This window comes from Podarcis pityusensis (assembly GCF_964106645.2).
Source record: "Podarcis pityusensis genome assembly, chromosome: 3".
Classification (NCBI taxonomy): Eukaryota; Metazoa; Chordata; class Lepidosauria; order Squamata; family Lacertidae; genus Podarcis; species Podarcis pityusensis.
In genome coordinates this window covers 112080424-112100130 of record NC_138026.1, presented here as the reverse complement: position 1 = coordinate 112100130, position 19707 = coordinate 112080424, and the positions used below count along the sequence as shown (strand labels likewise).

Sequence of the window (19707 nt, the reverse complement as noted above, 5' to 3'; positions counted from 1 at the left end):
TCCGTACATCACTACTGGGAAAACTATAGCTTTAACTATATGGACCTTTGTTGGCAAGGTGATGTCTCTGCTTTTCTCCTATACTAGTAGTACTTTATATTTGAAATGCAGGACCTCATTAGTACCTGGAACCCCATGCACACAAGGAAAGGCTTTTGCAATGACCCCATGGAGAGTACAAAAGTGCAGGCACACCCCAAAGAGCAATTATACTCAATTTATTCAGATGAGCCTGAGTGCAGTCCTATACATCTACTCTCCACTGAACTCTGTGGAGCTTCTGATTGCGTAGCTTCAACTTTTAAATCACATGGAGTTTTAACGGAAATCTACATCTGGTTGACGTTTAGCTTTCAATTAGAAATCCGCACCATCTTGCAAAGAAGTGTTACAATTTTAACTGCAGGCATGAAGTTGCAACCCCATCAAAGGAAAGAAAAAGACGTACCCAACCTCTAGCTAATTATTTTCCTTCTTCTCTGGCTTCCGCAGGTAATCTATAACAAGCAAACCCGTAAACCTCATTGTGTGGACAGGCGGAGTCCCCCAAACCCTGGGCGGCCCCCGTGTGGAATAACGACTCAAGACAACGTGCTATGGGATTAAAATTGGCCACAACTTTATTATGTTTCGGATGTGGGTAGACATTGGCTCAGACATTGGGCGTTTATCCCTCCCAGTCCCCCACCGGTGATCTGGGAACATCACGGTTATCCAGTGTGGGGGGGGGATGGGCTGGCTCTGGAGAATATATGTTCAAGCAGAGAGAGCCCGCCACCGTTACGACGCCATCACAGGGGAGAGCAATGACAACCTCTAGGCGTACAGCCAAAGCCTCCCCTCAAAACCCCTTTAACGGGGAACCCTGGTATCGCCGCCGAAAAGAGGAGGAGAGTGTGGATCACTGCTACATGCCCACCCCTATTTAGGGAAGATAGTCTAAAGGATTCCGCCTGACGTTTCCCAGGTAAGATCCCCCCCCCCTATTGTGTGGGCAGGTGGTCCCTCCCCCTACCTGGCCTGATCACCTTGGCAATGCCTCCCCAGGCGGGATTGGGCAACTGACTGAGGTAGGCGGAGACCTCCAGGTATCCCACCTGGGGAAGGCGAAGCCAAGCCTGTGCTAATGGTGCCACATGGGGTCCAGGGGGCTGCGCGTGACCACGCAAAGGGCACCCCCCGTTTAATGTGGGGAGCGGTCATTGTCACCTCATTTGTTTGCCAGAGCAAGGAGGACTCGCGAATTATCCCATTGCTCTGGTAGATGACATCATGGGTCCTGCTGTGGGGGGGATGCTGAAGCTGTGCTCCCCTGCATTCCTCCTGTACTACACAACTTGTGACACACACACAAATAGTTATAAACTGCTGGTACAAGGAGAAAAGCATGCCCTCGATTTGAGTTACTGTGCAGTTTTATGACAATTGAATAGGGTCTGACCTTCATGATAGTTCTGAAAGGGAGAGAGAGCTTACCTGCCACCCCAAAGCATGGAGCGTTACCAAAGGAAGTACAAGCTCGTCTCCAACATGTCTATGATGTATGCCAGGGAAGGGCTGTGCAGCTCAGTGAGTAGAGCATCAGCTTTGCAAAAGCGCCTTCATTATATATATTTTAGACGCCAGGCGAGAACATTCCTCTTCAGCCAGACCTTTGGCAGATTAATATTCTACATCCTTTTAAATGTGTCTGTGAGAAAGGGAGAGGTTATTTTGTTGTTTTGTTTTAATTGTTTACTTATGTTTTTACTTTGCATTTTATTCTGTGAACCGCCCTGAGGTCTTATGATGAAGGGCGGTACAGTGGTACCTCTGGTTGCGAACAGGATCTGTTCCAGAGCCCCGTTCAAAACATGAGCAGAATGCAACCCGTGTCTGCGCGTCTGCGGGTCACGATTCGCCGCTTCTGCGCATGACATCATTTTGAGCATCTGCACATGCATGTGGAGCGAAACCCGGAAGTAACCCTTTCCGGTACTTTTGGGTCACCGCGGGACGCAACCTGAAAAGATTTAACCCGAAGCGTCTTTTCAGGCAAAAACACTCAGGGAGGGGGCAGAGCAGGACTGTGTCAGGGGTGTGACTTGGGGGGGAATCCCACAAGTCAAGTAGAGGGTGTTGGAAAATGCCCTGAGGGCGCATCTCCCTTCTCTTCCAGTGCGCTTCTAGCGACATATACCAACTGGTATATGCACACTAAGCTTATGGCATAACACAGCAAGAAGCGTGAGACATCGCAGAGCTAATCTACTATTTATTTACACACTATGTACAGGCAAACACATAATGGCGTCCGTTCTCTCCAGCTCCGAGAGAACAACAGGCACAAGTAAAAGGGAAAGTACATTACAAATTAATAATAATAATAATAATAATAATAATAATAATAATAATAATAATTTTTATTTATACCCCACCCTCCCCAGGTCCCTTATTTTCCCTCCTGCTGGTCCCTTATTTTCAAATCTGTAAGTTGACAGCTATGGGTTGTGGCCTTTGCCTGCGCCTCCAAAGGTAGGGTATCCCTTTAGAGGGATTTGGGAGGAGCTACTTTCGTCCAGATGCCCAGGCATTGACACTTGGCATCACTTCCGGCTGGCAGACCGGAAGTTAACGGTTGCCCAGTGCCTATGCCAAAAACGTTACATCTGATGTCAATAAAGTTGTGGCCTTATTTGGTCCAATCTAAGTTGCTGTGTCCATCTTTCGTAACTACTCGGGGAAGGTCGGGGGTGCAGTGTCTGCGCATGCAAACAGAAGAAAACAGAAGATCAAGGCCAGGGGTCAGCAAACTTTTTCAGCAGGGGGCCGGTCCACTGTCCCTCAGACCTTGTGGGGGGCCGGACTATATTTTTTTTGGGGGGAATGAACAAATTCCTATGCCCCACAAATAACCCAGAGAGGCATTTTAAATAAAACCACACATTCTACTCATGTAAAAACACGCTGATTCCCGGACCGTCCGCAGGCCGGATTGAGAAGGCGATTGGGCCGCATCCGGCCCCCGGGCCTTAGTTTGCCTACCCATAATCAAGGTGTTATGGGATGCGGGTGGGTTAAACCACAGAGCCTAGGACTTGCCGATCAGAAGGTCGGCGGTTCGAATCCCCGCAACGGCGTGAGCTCCCGTTGCTCGGTCCCTGCTCCTGCCAACCTAGCAGTTCGAAAGCACATCAATGTGCAAGTAGATAAATAGGTACCGCTCCAGTGGGAAGGTAAACGGCATTTCCATGCGCTGCTCTGGTTCGCCAGAAACAGTTTCGTCATGCTGGCCACATGACCCGGAAGCTGTACCCCGGCTCCCTCGGCCAATAAAGCGAGATGAGCGCCGCAACCCCAGAGTCAGGCACAACTGGACCTAATGGTCAGGGGTCCCTTTACCTTTACTAATCAAGGCATTCCACCCAAGGTTCCTGAATCTGCACACAATAATATCTAGAAACAGCCCTTTGCCGAGTTAAATGGGGGCTCCATCTGACCACAGCTATCCCATGAGCCAAGATTTGCTGCCTGGGATCATTTGACAAAAGAGGCCAAGGGCTGAGCCTTTCATGGTTCTGCCACTTCCCTCTTTCCCACTCAGAACGGCCAGTGAGACTGAGTTCAGAACGTGGCCTTGTCAGGCGGCAAGTTCCCCCACCTTCCAAATGTTGCTGCCGGCCGAGCAACTCGCAGCGAGGCAACATGCTGCCACGTGATGAATTTCAGAAACGCTGTAGATGAGAAGACTGACTCCGACCTGCTGCTTTCAGTGGCAGCGCCACAACCACTGCGAACATCTAATTACCACCCAAAGTTTAAACTCTCCCCACTGAGTTCTTGCTTCCCAGCTGATACATTTCAGGCTTCTGACTTCCCGGCTTGCAATCGCACCCAAATCGTGTTCTTTACCCTTTTGCATTTTTGGAAGGGGGACAATGACTGATTGATCCCACCATGCTCATACCTGAAGCCGACCGTTTTCTTTCATTCTCAAAAACGTGTGTGGTGCAAATTGTAAATTTTTTCAGAGTTGGGAGTTTCTTTGCCCAGGGTGGTGGTGTAGAATTAACAGAAAGGCATCTTGCGTTATGTACGTACGCTGGCATGCATCTCTGTGTGCAAGCCCAAACGTATAGTGTATGTGTGTATCTTTGTGTATACCAGCTCAGAAAAACCATAGGTCCTGCAGTGATGAGGGAACGGGAAAAATCAATACTTGCCATGTAGCATGTAACCAATAGAATAAGGGGAATGATTTATGGATGGAAGGATGCAGTCAGAATCATCTGGGGCCTTGTACAGAGAGGGAGAGGGAGAGAGGGAGGTGGGGGTGAGCCGGACTGCAGTGATTATTCCTACTGTATGGCCAGCGCGCTCTCTCTCTCTCTCTCTCTCTCTCTCTCTCTTGCTTTTGCTCTCTCTTTTCTGCAGCAATAACCCCTTTTCTCAAGCACTGCGGGACATAAGCAAAAGACCAGCAACGTGTGGCATGTACCAGTCTTTATTGCCGGGGCTCAAGGATGACGCTATGTCTCAGGTACACTTCGAAAGAAAAAGAGAACGATGGACTCTCCAGAGTCCGCTCAGTCTTCTCCCAGGTACGTCCGCTCTTAACGTTTGCCATTATCAGATGGGCTTTGCGTGGCTAAGATTAAAGAGACCCGGTTTATTGTTGTTGTAGAAGTTGTTGTTGGTATCATCATTATTATTGGGTCATTTCAATATTACAAGACCCCCAAAAATTAATCACCCCAAAAAAACCTGGAGACTTATCAATGGAAACTCCTGCATGCTAAGATGAGTTTCTGCTGGGCTGTTTAAAAAAAAAAAATTAGATCACCAGGAGAGGCAGCAATGTATTATTTAATGACTGCTATGGTAACTTTGAGCAAGGCAGCGCTATTGTCAGTTCCTGAAAACAAACAAACCAGGGAGGAAGGGTCTGGGGAAGATACGGCTAGGATGAAGGCTTGGCAAAGTGAAGCTCTCTTTCGGCTGTGTCTCTCTGGTGCCACCTGAGTGCATGCATTTACTCAGGAGTAAGTCTCGTTGGTGGCAGCAGAACTTGCTTGTGAGTAGGTCTGTTGGCTAGGATCGGCGCCATAGGTTTGGATCTGTGTTGGCGACTCGTAAAAGATTGTTATAACTGTTCTGTGTGTGGCAAAAGAGCCTCAACGGTTATCATTTGGTCAATGCCAAACTGTTTTGTTTTCAATGCCTTCTGTCTATAATACACATATATATTACACACACACACACACACACACACACACACATTGCTGAGAATGGAATACTCGGGTCATGTTTACAGCCATAGAGTTTGTCGCAAAGTAAGGTCAGAAGTGTGATTTAGACATTTACAAACAACTTACTACTGGGCTCTTCCCCCTTTCTCCTCTCAAACCTCTGTACAATATTCAAAACCAGGTCTTGCCAGTCATTTGCCGGCCACGATATTACTGTGAGGTTGCTGTGAAAATTCCCACAGAACAATGGGAGCGACCCTGTCTCAATAGTCCTGTCCAAGTCATTTGTGAATGGGTCAAAATAGGTCGAAACAGTGAATTTCAGCTATACAATTCTATAATAATATGTAACTTTTATTGACAGCAAGGCACCATTTAGCCACTTAGTATGAAAGCTCACAAGTAAACTTTCTGATTAATTTGCCCACATGTGATTTAAAGATGAGGTCACATTTATTATTATTATTATTTGGTTTTCTGCTCAACAGGCCAAACAGCAGCACGGTAACATTATGCTATGTTGTTATTCTGCTTTTTTCCCTCTACTTCCTCATTATTAAATGCATCAGCTGTACAGTTTGCATTCCACTATGGAAGAACAGATGGACATATGGATTTATATCAAGCAATCACAAATATATATTGTATATCTATCAGTCTGTCTGTCTAGATCCACACCTATCTCAGCCAATTGCATTCAACTGTAGTCCTACCCGGAGTAGACCCGTTGAAGCTAATGGGCACGACTAATTTAGATTCATTCATTTCAATGAATGGAAGATGGAAGGGGAGTCCTCCACGCTGCAACATCTTGTTGCAGGTCTCCAACAGCAAAAAACAGGTGGCCCAGTGGCTAGTCAAAAGTAAGGTAGTGACTTCTGCTTACTTTGGGGGGAAATCCCTAGGAATGCAAAATATGTGCTAGTAAATTAAAAAGAAATGTATTTTAAACCCCACCACAGTCCCAAAACGATCTGACAAGGACCTGTCAGCTTTCACAGGCATGTGGACTGCTGAGTTTTCACTCAGAAAGGTGGGAGAAAGTAAAGTGAGAGAGAAAGGAACCACCACCCCGCTATATCGCAATAAAATGCTTAGGTTTGGGGCTGGAAGCAGAGCGGGGAGAGGAGAGAAACTTTTCCCTGTTTCCCTTCTTGAAACTCCACCCGCCCCAAAGCACAAAGGCTCCTGCTCCAACCTGCTAGATACACCATAACAATTCAATGCTGGTCTTCACTAGGACAGTTCGTTTCCTATGTTTCCACATATGCGTTTCATGCGTTGGTAAGACTGTTATTTTCTGTATTATTATTTTTTTATTGGATAATTTAGGCTAATAATAATAATAATAATAATAATAATAATAATTTATTTATACCCCACCCATCTGGCTGGGTTACCCCAGCCACACTGGGCGGCTTCCAGCAAAATATTAAAATACAATAATTCATCAAAAAAGCTTTCCTAAACAGGGCTGTCTTCAAATGTCCTCTAAAAGTCGGATATAGTGGTACCTCGAGTTAAGAATTTAATTTATTCTGGAGGTCTGTTCTTAACCTGAAACTGTTCTTAACCTGATGTACCATTTTAGCTAATGGGGGTCTCCCGCTGCCGCTGCGCCGCCGGAGCACAATTTCTGTTCTCATCCTGAAGCAAAGTTCTTAACCCAAGGTACTATTTTAGTCTGTAACCCGAAGCGTCTGTAACCCAAGGTACCACTGTAGTTGTTTATTTCCTTGACATCTGATGGGAGGGCGTTCCACAGGGCGGGGGCCACTACCAAGAAGGCCTCTGCCTGGTTCCCTGTAACCTTACTTCTCGCAGTGAGGGAACCGCCAGAAGGCCCTCGGAGCTGGACCTCAGTGTCCAGGCTGAATAGCGGTGGTGGAGATGCTCCTCCAGGTATACTGGACCGAGGCTGTTTGGGGCTTTAAAGGTCAGCACCAACACTTGTGCTCGGAAACGTCCTAGCCCACTTACCTGGGAATAAGCCCTACTGAATTCAATAGGAACACAGGAAGCAGTCTTATGCTGAGTGAAGACACTGGTCCAGCTACTCCACTATTGTCTCCCCTGACTGGCAACAGCTCTTCAGAGTTTCCCTGAGGGAACATTCCCAGCCCTAAACAGAGATGCCAGGAATCGAACCAGGGACCTTCTGCATGCAAAGCAGATGCTCGGCCACTGAGCCACAGGGGGCTTAGCTGTGAGTTGACGTGTTGAGGATTGTGCTGTCAGATTCTTGTTTCAGTGTCCCCGTTTTGTGGAGTTTGCTGTCTTCCTATTACGGTTGTTGTAATATCATGAATAATATTATTCATATTTGAAAGAAAACGCATCATTTTGTTATCTTATTGTTGTTGTTATTATTCACTTCATTCTTCTACCACTTTATATTTTTAAGAAGAAGAAAAAATCTCAAAGTGGTTTACAACCTACATTGAAGCATCAGATAAAACATTCTGAGAGGGGGGGTCAGGCCAAAAAGCTGTACAGATATCACGCTGACCACAAATAAATGAGCTAGCTTGTTCAGGTGGTAATAATAATAATAATAATAATAATTATTATTATTATTATTATTATTTATACCCCGCCCATCTGGCTGGGTTTCCCCAGCTACTCTTCCAACAGAATACTAAAATACAATAATCTATTAAACATTAAAAGCTTCCCTAAACAGGGCTGCCTTCAGATGTCTTCTAAAAGTCTGGTAGTTGTTTTTTTCTTTGACATCTAATGGGAGGGCGTTCCACAGGGCAGGCGCCACTACTGAGAAGGCCCTCTGCCTGGTTCCCTGTGGCCTCACTTCTTGCAATGAGGGAACCGCCAGAAGGCCCTTGACGTTGGACCTCAGTGTCCGGGCTGAACGATGGGGGTGGAGATGCTCCTTCAGATATACTGGATTGAGGTCGTTTAGGGCTTTAATGGTCAGCACGAACACTTTGGGTTCTCCCCACAGTTCAGAGATCTACCCCTTTCCTTCTTTTGCAGACACCCCATGATCTGCTACTAGGTGGAAGTGTTGGAGGAGAGCCAGCCAAAAGCACCAGCCTCTGGGTCAAGGCAGCTCAAAGACATTTTGCCGCCTGAGGCAAAGATGGCGCCTTCATTCCATTCCATGTACAGAACCTGAATGTACTGGCTGTTGAATCTTACTTCAACATGGTGATGGGATGGCATCATCCACAGCACCTGAGGAGCATTAGGCTACTCCACGAGGTGAGGGGCAAGCTGTGTGGCCACTGCCTCACCCTGCCCAATGGCAGGGACGGCTCTGTCTTCAAGTAATGTCAAACGCTGACCATTTTCGTCACATTTCTTAGAATGTTTCTTCTCTGTTTCTGGAACGAATGAATCTTACATAGAGAGAGAGAGAACCCAACATGCTTACCTTGGAAGTAAAAAAAGGGTATGTTGAGAATGAGAAAGAAGGGGGGGACCCATAGCATTTTTTTGATATCATAATTGTTAAGAGTATTTCTCAGTGAAAGCAAATATAATCAGAGCCTGTTGTTGTTATTAATATTTTCATGGTGGCTTATGGCCAGCTTTAGTGATCTCACTCTTGTTTTCCTCTTTCCCTGTGAAACAGAGTTTTATTTAAGTTTCATCTAATAAAGTTTGCACCACGTTTTCCTGATCCAGCCTGTATTAGAGAGGAGAATATTTTGACCAGTGTGTGTGTGTGTGTTTAGTACAGTGGTACCTTGGTTCTCAAACTTAATCCATTCCGGAAGTCCGTTCCAAAACCAAAGCGTTCCAAAACCAAGACGTGCTTTCCCATAGAAAGTAATGCAAAATGGATTAATCCATTCCGGACTTTTAAAAACAACCCCTAAAACAGCAATTTAACATGAATTTTACTATCTGACGAGACCACTGATCCATAAAATGAAAGCAATAAACAATGCACTTTTCGCTCTCTTAACTTACACAGGGTTGCCAGACCATATGATTCCAACATAAGGCCTCACCGCTTTCTGGTCCTGCCATGGCCCCAGAACCTTCCCACTTTTCAAGGTTTATGCCAGTTTACGACCCACTGGTCTCAGCTCAGTGGGCTGGGAGGGGGGATTACATAGACAATAGCCTGGCTGCGCTGGGAACCTCTCAGCTCATTCAGAGATCCACTGCATCCTAACTCCACTCATCTCAGCAGATCCTGCTGTAGAATTGTTTCCTTTGAGACCTTTGCATGACAGGAGACAAAAAGTCAAATTATTATTAATAGTACTGCTGCTGCTAATAATAACGATAATAATAATTCTAGCAAAAGTGTATACACTGTGTTTATTAGGAGGAAAGTGTGCTGGATTTTATTTATTTATTTGAATATTTGTGATTCACATCTTAATAAAATATATCGAGGTGGCTTACTGTATTATTATTATTATTATTATTATTAAATTTATATACTGCCCTTCGTCTGAAGATCTCAGCGCAGTTTCCGAGATAAAAATGCAGGAGAAAAGTACAAAACGAATAGTTAAAATGAAAACAGATCAATACCACCCCCCCCCAAACACAAAATAAAATAAAATACAATCAAATCAATCTACCAATATCTGTAAAACGTAATTACAAACATCAATAAAACATCAGTAGATTATGTTTGGTTAAAATAGATAAGTTAATATTTTGAAGGCGTGTCTAAATAGTGCAGCCTTCAAGTGGCGCTGGAAAGAAGGCAGGGATAGCCGCTGCCAAACATCTAGCAGTCTTTATCAACCTTGGGTCCTCAGCTGCTGTTGGACTACAACTCCCATCGTCCCTGACGGCTGGTCCTTCTAGCTAGGGATGATGGGAGTTGTAGTCCAACAGCAGCTAGAGACCCAAGGTTGAGAAACACTGGTCTGGAGGCAGGAGGTTCCACAGGGCAGGCCCTGGAACATGAAAGACGTAGTCCTTAGTGAAGGCCAACCGAATCTCAAAGGTGTATAGAATCACCAGAAGTGCCCTATCAGAGGATCTTAGCAATCAAGGTGAATTATAAGGAATCAGATGGTCTTCAGGTTACAGTGGTACCTCTGGTTACGTACTTAATTCGTTCTGGAGGTCCGTTCTTAACCTGAAACTGTTCTTAATCTGAAGCACCACTTTAGCTAATGGGGCCTCCTGCTGCCGCCGCGCCGCCGGAGCACAATTTCTGTTCTTATCCTGAAGCAAAATTCTTAACCTGAAGCACTATTTCTGGGTTAGCGGAGTGTGTAACCTGAAGCGTATGTAACCTGAAGCGTATGTAACCCGAGGTACCACTGTACTTTGATCCCAAGTTGACAATCGCTGACACATTCTCATGAAAACTCTTATTTTAAAAAATCACAAACTGATGTGAAGATGGGGCAAACTGAGCGGAGGACTGGAAAGAATAGAAAAGGAGAGAAACCCAAACTGAAAAATGCATTGTTGTTTTACAATCAAGCGGTGTAAGATTTTTTTTGAGATAAAATAATAAATCCATGCCTATTTGAGTTTAATGAAACCAGTATCACATTGTCAGAATTTTTAACCTTGAAGTTTGGAGTTCTTTTGTCTTAGAAAAAAATAATCCTGATTGAGACCTCATCCGGACTTCCTTTTACACCATGTTTCTACATATAGATCTGTGCTTCAAAGCACTGCGTCTGAGCACTTTTTCTTCCCAGTGTTTTCCCCGTGAAAACCTGCTCTTTAGTGATGAATCACTTGCCTGGTTTGGTCGGTTGGTTTTAACACAGGCAAGCATTCGCTAATGGCATCTCTATCCCTGTGCCTTGTAATAGCGCAGACTGCCAAACCTGTTGCACTCAAATGGGTGAAGCAAAGTTGCTACACTCGTTCTTTAAAGAAAAGGAACGTTGTTGTTTTTTAGTTGAGAAGCAGCAAAAGATGCTTAACCCCTTTCCTACTGAATGTTTTACTGCCCTGACCCCCACACCCCCACACACAACACAACTGCTTCTCCTCTCCGTGACGTTCAAGGTGTGTGTTTGTGATCTGTAATCTCGCAGAAGCAAAAAGAGATGGGCATAATTTGGAGTGGAAAACAGCAAGTAATATTATTATTATTATTATTATTATTTATTATTATTTATACCCCGCCCATCTGGCTGGGTTTCCCCAGCCACTCTGGGTGGCTTCCAACAAAACACTAAAATACAATAACCTATTAAACATTAAAAGCTTCCCTAAAGAGGGCTGCCTTCAGATGTCTTCTAAAAGTCTGATAGTTGTTCTTCTCTTTGACATCTGGTGGGAGGGCGTTCCACAGGGCGGGTGCCACTACCGAGAAGGCCCTCTGCCTGGTTCCCTGTAACTTGGCTTCTCGCAGGGAGGGAACTGCCAGAAGGCCCTCGGCGCTGGACCTCAGTGTCAGGCAGAATGATGGAGGTGGAGACGCTCCTTCAGGTATACAGGACCGAGGCCGTTTAGGGCTTTAAAGGTCAGCACAAACACTTTGAATTGTGCTCGGAAACGGACTGGGAGCCAATGTAGGTTTTCAAGACCGGTGTTATATGGTCTCAGCGGCCACTCCCAGTCACCAGTCTAGCTGCCGCATTCTGGATTAGTTGTAGTCTCCAGGTCACCTTCAAAGGTAGCCCCACATAGAGCGCATTGCAGTAGTCCAAGCAAGAGATAACTAGAGCATGCACCACTCTGGTGAGGCAGTCTGTGGGCAGATTGGGTCTTAGCCTGCGTACCAGATGGAGCTGATAAACAGCTGCCCTGGACACAGAATTGACCTGCGCCTCCATGGACAGCTGTGAGTCCAAAATGACTCCCAGGCTGCGCACCTGGTCCTTCAGGGGCACAGTTACCCCATTCAGGACCAGGGAGTCCTCCACCCCTGCCCGCCTCCTGTCCCAAAAACAGTACATCTGTCTTGTCAGGATTCAACCTCAATCTGTTAGCCGCCATCTCCAACCACCTCCAGACACTCACACAGGACCTTCACTGGTTCTGATTTGAAAGAGAGGTAGAGCTGGGTATCATCCGCATACTGATGAACACCCAGCCCAGGGTTTAGCTGCCCTCCCTAGGCTGCTTTTCTTCCAAGAAAAGTTAGATTTAGAAGAATATTTTTTCCCCCTTATTATGTTTTATTGTAATATTATTGGCCGCCCTGAGCCTGGCTCTGGCCAGGGCGGGCAGGGTATGTATATATTGTTGTTGTTGTTGTTGTTGTTGTTGTTGTTGTTGTTCTTCTTTCAAAGTCTAACATGAACTTTACCCCTGAAGGAATAAATTATAAGTATCATTGACATTACAACTACTTATTACTAATTATTAGTATCATACCAGCGTCAGCGCGTAACACATTATCCTACGTTATAAAAGAGAAAAATGTAGATCTTAACACTTTGCCGTCAAAAGTGGAATTGCGCATGCTGAGGGGGACAAAAAAGTAAAGATAAAAGCATTCGTCCAGTTTTCATTGTCATGAGTGAAGCAGATTTTCAGATCTCGAAACCTCTGGTGCAGAGGGCCTCGAGGTGAGCTTGACATACCGTATTTTTCTGTCTATAGGATGCCCCCTTATAGAAGACACACACCCCTATTGTGGGGGACTCAATTTTAGGAAAATGAGGGGAGATGGCCTAAAGTTGTTGAGCCTCTCCCCCCACTGCGGGCAGGAAACACTCCCTAGATCGTTTCCCACTCGCAGTGGCATCGGGGGAATTTGCACTCCCACCAACGAGCTGACTGGCGCCACACCGCTTCTGTGCCCCCCCCCCCCCCGTGTATTGGAAGAACCCAGTTTTTTGATGTGGTTTTTGAGTCAAAAAACCTCGTCGATTGCGCCAACGAAGTTGCAGCTCTGGATACGTCCCCAATGTTGCCTCCAATGTGAGGCCCTGGTGGCAAGTGTAGAAGAAGAAGAAGAAGCGCTTGGATTTGATATCCCGCTTTATCACTACCCTAAGGAGTCTCAAAGCGGCTAACATTCTCCTTTCCCTTCCTCCCCCACAACAAACACTCTGTGAGGTGAGTGGGGCTGAGAGACTTCAGAGAAGTGTGACTATCCGAAGGTCACCCAGCAGCTGCATGTGGAGGAGCAGGGAAGCGAACCCGGTTCCCCAGATTACGAGTCTATCGCTCTTAACCACTACACCACACTGAATAGAATAGAATAGAATAGAATAGAATAGAATAGAATAGAATAGAATTTATTATTCTATTCTATACTAGAATAGAATAGAATTTATTATTTATACCCCGCCCATCTGGCTGGGTTTCCCCAGCCACTCTGGGAGGCTTCCAACAAAGTATTAAAATACAGTAGTCTGTTAAACATTAAAGGCTTCCCTAAAGAGGGCTGCCTTCAGATGTCTTCCAAAAGTTTGGTAGTTGTTTTTCTCTTTGACATCTGGTGGGAGGACGTTCCACAGGGCGGGTGCCACTACCGAGAAGGCCCTCTGCCTGGTTCCCTGTAACCTCACTTCTTGCAGTGAGTGAACCACCAGAAGGTTCTCGGCGCTGGACCTCAGTGTCCGGGCAGAACGATGGGGGTGGAGACGTGCCTTCAGGTATACTCGACCGAGGCCATTTAAAGGTCTTTAAACCCAACACTTTGGGTTCTCCCCACAGTTCAGAGATCTGCCCCCAGAACGATGGGGGTGGAGACACTCCTTCAGGTATACTGAACCGTGGCCATGTAGGGCTTTAAAGGTCAGCACCAACACTTTGAATTGTGCTCGGAAACGTACTGTAGGGTGTCCAAAGTTGTGTTTTCATTCAAATTGGCACACATTCAGCTCCCCAATTTTCCCATCTCCTTGAGTGGGGAATTCTCCTTTGCTCTCTTCTTAAAAGCAAGCCATTATCAATCCATTTGTATTTTGCAAAGGTAAAGGTTAGGTCCAGTCGTGGACGACTCTGGGCTTGCACGCTCATCTCGCGCTATAGGCCAAGGGAGCCGGTGTTTGTCCGCAGACAGCTTTCGGGTCATGTGGCCAGCATGACTAAGCCACTTCTGGTGAACCAGAGCAATGCACGGAAACGCCGTTTACCTTTCCACCGGAGTGGTACCTATTTATCTACTTGCACTTTGACGTGCTTTCAAACTGCTAGGTGGGCAGGAGCTGGGACCGAAGAACGGGAGCTCACCCCGTCATGGGGATTCGAACCACCGACCTTCCGATCGGCAAGCCCTAGGCTCTGTAGTTTAGACCACAGCACCACTCGCAAACTTGGATGTTAAGTAATTGCTAGAGGGCTGTTAACTGCTAATTTTGCTGGTTGGTCAGGAAATGTTAGGCCCAGTCTTTTTATCCCAAGCAAGCCACCCCAGAAATCTTAAAGCCCTCCCCTCCTTTTGCTCCCTCGATTATCCTTCAACCATTTCCTGGCACCCCACACTTTTCGCCTCTCCTCTTCCCTTCCATTCTCCCGATATGAAAGATAAAGCAACGTATGGATTCAAACAGTTTTGCAGGCACCACCCGATAAACCACTACTAATTGTAATGGATTTTTGTTGTTTGTTTCTTCTTCCGACGAGATTTCCATGGTAACATTTCCACATCCTATTGTCATGTTGGGGGGGGGAGCGCAGGCGGTGTTCGCTCTCTGAGAGGGTTAACTGTGGGGCAGCAAAGGGCAGGCGATTGGTCAGCCTTTTATTTTCTCTGGTCCTTCAGCAAAGGTTAGTTGAGGTCACCAAAAGCCAAAGGGTAATTACTTTTTCTCTACAGGGTTAAAGTCGCGCAGATTGTGATTGGGACAACTGTATGGATGACCTTCGGTTCTCTCTCTCTCTCGCTATCTTTAATTTTCGTTATTTATTTCCTTCTTCTTTTTTAACCAAGAGCAAATAGCAATAAGTGTGGCAGGGAGGATAAAGAAGCTGGAGATGATAGATAGATAGATAGATAGATAGATAGATAGAGATAGATAGATTTGCAAAGTTAGGCCATTGCATGCTTTTTCAGCATGCTATAATCTACTAACAGCCCTGTTTGGGGAAAATTTTTAATGTTTGATGTGTTATCGTGTTTTTAATATTCTATTGGGAGCAACGCAGAATGGCTGGGGAAACCCAGCGAGATGGGTGGCGTATAAATAATAAATTGTTGTTGTGTCTACAAAGAAGGAAGGGTCAGTTCAGCAAACCTAGCTGGAAAAGGTTGAAGTGCAATTTAATACCAAAAACCAAACAAAAAGCACAAACAATTTGCTTCATTTATATTATTGTTTTAAAAGGAGCTGTTTTATTGCTCTATTACATCACCTAATTGAATCATCATAAGCTGTGTTCACTTGGTGACATCCACACCAAACATTTAAAGCGCCATGATACCACTTTAAACAGTCATGGCTTCCCCCAATGAATCCTGGGAAGGGTAGTTTGCCAAGGGGGCTGAGAGTTGTGAGGAGACCCCTATTCCCCACACAGTGCTGCGTTTTCCCAGGGGAAGAGGGATCGACTCTTGAACCAGGTGGTCAGGCCAGTGAGCGATTTTTGGCAATCTCCCCCCCCCCCCTCAAAAAAAAGCTAAACAACTATGGGCAATCTCCCCCCATTTTCTTAATTTGGAGTCCCCCAAAATAGGACTCGTTTTATACATGGAAAAATACAGTAAGGCTTTTCTCGTGTTCCCTGATGTAAATCACAGATATAGGTATTCCAAAGCTACTGTTAGTTTTGGAGGGAGACAAATGCCTCCTCCAAAGAAAGAGGCTCGGATTCATATATATATATATATATATATATATATATATATATATATATATACACACACACACATTTTTATTAGTTTTTAATATATTAATTAACATTCATACAACAAAACTTCTCATCTTATACAATATTTTTGGGACTTCCGTCAACACCTCTGATGATTTCCCGTTCTTTATCACTTATTATGCATTTCTTAATTTCATATTACCTTTAATTATCATCAACTAATAATTCTCCTCATTGCCTTTTTTGCAATATTTCAAATAATTCACCTTACAAAACTTCTTGCATACCTACTAGCGTAATCTGTTCATCACAATTAGTCCGTAAATTTCCTCCAGTCTTCTGAGAATCTCTGGTCCCGCAGGTTTCAAATTCTTCCTGTTAGTTTATCTAATTCTGCATAGTCCATTAGTTTCATCCCCCATTCTTCTTTCGTCGGTAACGGGGGCACAGACTCAGGATATTGCAGCTCACTTGTCTAGGCAAACTCCCCCAGCCTCAGTACATGAAATCTGGGGTTCATGGAATCATAGAACTGTATTGATGCTTTTGAATTATGGTGCTGGAGGAGACTCTTGAGGGTCCCATGGACTGCAAGAAGATCAAACCTCTCCATTCTTAAGGAAATCAACCCTGAGTGCTCACTGGAAGGACAGATCCTGAAGCTGAGGCTCCAGTACTTTGGCCACCTCATGAGAAGAGAAGACTCCCTGGAAAAGACCCTGATGTTGGGAAAGATGGAGGGCACAAGGAGAAGGGGACGTCAGAGGACAAGATGGTGGGACAGTGTTCTCGAAGCTACCAGCATGAGTTTGACCAAACTGCGGGAGGCAGTGGAAGACAGGAGTGCCTGGCGTGCTCTGGTCCATGGGGTCACAAAGAGTCGGACATGACTAAACGACTAAACAACAACAACAACAGAGTTGGAAGGGACCCCAGGAGTCATCCAGTCTAACCCCCCGCAATGCAGGAATCTCAGCTAAAGCATCCATGACAGTTCAAGACCCAGCAACTTTAACCGAGGCAGCACTATGCAGGCACAATAATTAAACACCTGCTGGACCTCCCACCCTGAACATCCAAAAGGGAGGGCCACCCAAAGGCAAAATGGATCACACATGACTGTGTTGTAGTTGCTGCTCCTAATTCATATTTACAGCCTTTGGTGCTGGCCAATGACTGCAGCCGATATAAAGGTCAAATGGTGGTTGCATACACACACACACGCTTAAAAATCGCAATTCAGCACCCTGATGGATGGGCTGCTGGCTTCAACAGATCCTCGGACTCAGCAAAAGTTATAAATACTGATAAAGGCAGCAAATGGAAGATATAGCATGCAATCAATTTCGCTTGGTCTAGATGGGAGAATAATGCATCACTTATAGACTTGGACGTATAGAGCGTTGCATGTAAATTATTGAGTAACTTCCCTGCCATTTTCCCTACAAGAAAAGGCAGTGCGGCAGGAAGAAATTATCAGCACATTGGCCTTGGCTCACGAGAAAGCCATCTGCTATATCCACATCCCTCTGGGGTGCTGCCAGTGGCCTAGAGACTTCAAAGAAGCGTTGTCCTGTAGGGTTCCTGTGTCCCAGGTAGAGCATTAAAATGGTGCCCCATTGCACCCCAAAAGCACTGTAACTTCTAGCTACCCCTATTTAGCAAGAACAACCACCGGAATATCGGGTGCTGACTTACACTGAGGCAGACCATTGGTCAGTCTAGTCAATTGGTCAGTCTCCAGGGTCTTAGAAGGGTGTTTATTCTCAGTTCTAACTTCTGCATGCAAAGCTGATGTTCTACCACTGAGATATAGCCCTTCCTCAGAGCCTCAGTCTCTGCTTAATCTCTGCATTACACAGTTTTTTTGTGATTGGCTTTTGTTCGTGTGGGTCACTGAGCCCTCCCGTGGTTCAATGGGTCAGAGCGTCTGGCTGTTAATTGAAATGTTGGTGGTGGGAGCCAAGCCAGGGATGGCTGTGGGCAAGATTCCTGCACTGCAAGGGGGTCCATAAAAAACAGCTAACATTCAAAATTCGCACTTCTCCAAATTTTGCAATGCTGTTCTCCCGCCAGGTAATGTGTACAAAATACATATACTACATTAAAATGCATATATGTGTGAAAAGAAGATACCAAGATTCATTATATGAAGGGAAATGGTTTTGCCACAATGTACACGTTGATCAAAATTGCATTAAAAAATGGTAAATTCACACTCAAGTGCTGATGGATTTTCACGAGGACCTTCTTTTTTTAAAAAAATGACAAACTGATGTAAGAATCTGGAAAACTAAAAACTGGACGGACGAGAAACTAAGTGAAGCTGAAATGGACAAATTTGCCCATCTGTAGTCCAAACTCACTAGATCTCATGTAGACCCTGCTGCTCAAGTGTAGCCAATGTCCAGCCTAGGTGGAATCGGTTTGGAAACTTTTTCTCTGTGAAACTGCAATTACATCGCTCACCACATGGGGCAGTGGTGGCACTTCATCGAGAAGCTGCAGAGATGCGCCTGGCCACAAGGGCCAGTGGTCAGTAGTTCCTGGCACTTTGGCATGAAACAAGAAGGACTTGACTCTTCCTTCCATCCTATCAGAAATTTAGTACAGTGGTGCCTCGCAAGACGAAATTAATCCGTTCCGCGAGTCTCTTCGTCTTGCGGTTTTTTCGTCTTGCAAAGCACGGCTATTAGCAGCTTAGCAGCTATTAACGGCTTAGCGGCTTTAAGAAAAAGGAAACAAACTCGCAAGAACTCGCAAGACGTTTCGTCTTGCGAAGCAAGCCCATAGGGAAATTCGTCTTGCGGAACGACTCAAAAAACGGAAAACTCTTTCGTCTAGCGAGTTTTTCGTCTTGCGAGGCATTCGTCTTGCGGGGCACCACTGTAAACATCTAAAAACTTGACTATCTTGTCCTTTGCCTCAGTTAACAAATTGCTTTGGTCCAGCCCAGGGCCAGATTCAGGTCTGATGAGGCCCTAAGCTACTGAGGGTGATGGGGCCCTTTATATGTCCAGCTGTCCTTTGTCAAAAACAAATTGTCGCTGTTGTTTGTGTTGAATATATGCTATATGGTAATTTATGGACCTAATAGGGATCTAAAGCCATTTGCACATAACAAAATATGTATTTTATCAAAGTAATTTTGAACTGAAATACAGTTAAGAAGTATATCAACAGTGAAATAATTATTAAGCTCTAACTTAAAATGATTTTTTATTCATAACAAACTTAATAATGCAAACACATTGGCATTTGGCAATAACAAAAGGACCTTGAGAAACACAATTTACAAAGACTCATAATCTAGTCTCTAGAAACCACTGTATATAGAAATGAGCAAACCAGTGATATACCTGAAGGAGCGTCTCCACCCCCATCGTTCTGCCCGGACACTGAGGTCCAGCTCCGAGGGCCTTCTGATGGTTCCCTTGCTGCAAGAAGCCAAGTTACAGGAAACCAGGCAGAGGGCCTTCTCAGTAGTGGCGCCCGCCCTGTGGAACGCCCTCCCATCAGATGTCAAAGAGATAAACAACTACCTGACATTTAGAAGACATCTGAAGGCAGCCCTGTTCAGGGAAGTTTTTAATGTGTGGCATTTTAATGTATTTTTAATCTTTGTTGGAAGCCGCCCAGAGTGGCTGGGGAAACCCAGCCAGATGGGCGGGGTACAAATAATAAATTATTATTATTATATTATTATTATTATTTAGGGAGCCAGCCAGCAGGCAGGGCCCATTACTTACATCAAAGGAGCCTACACAACACAAAACACTGTTGCTGTATGTAGGTTTTATATTTGGTTATT

General features: G+C 45.1%; 1 long non-coding RNA gene across 1 annotated transcript in view; it reads left to right on the top strand.

Annotated features, from left to right (window-relative positions):
- Positions 1 to 4366: 4366 nt before the first annotated feature.
- Positions 4367 to 19707, top strand: part of LOC308474753 — an 86109-nt gene continuing 70768 nt past the window's right edge. Inside the window, exon 1 of the long non-coding RNA XR_013984927.1 lies at positions 4367 to 4580. This is a non-coding gene — a long non-coding RNA (uncharacterized lncRNA). The remainder of the gene's footprint in view (positions 4581 to 19707) is intronic.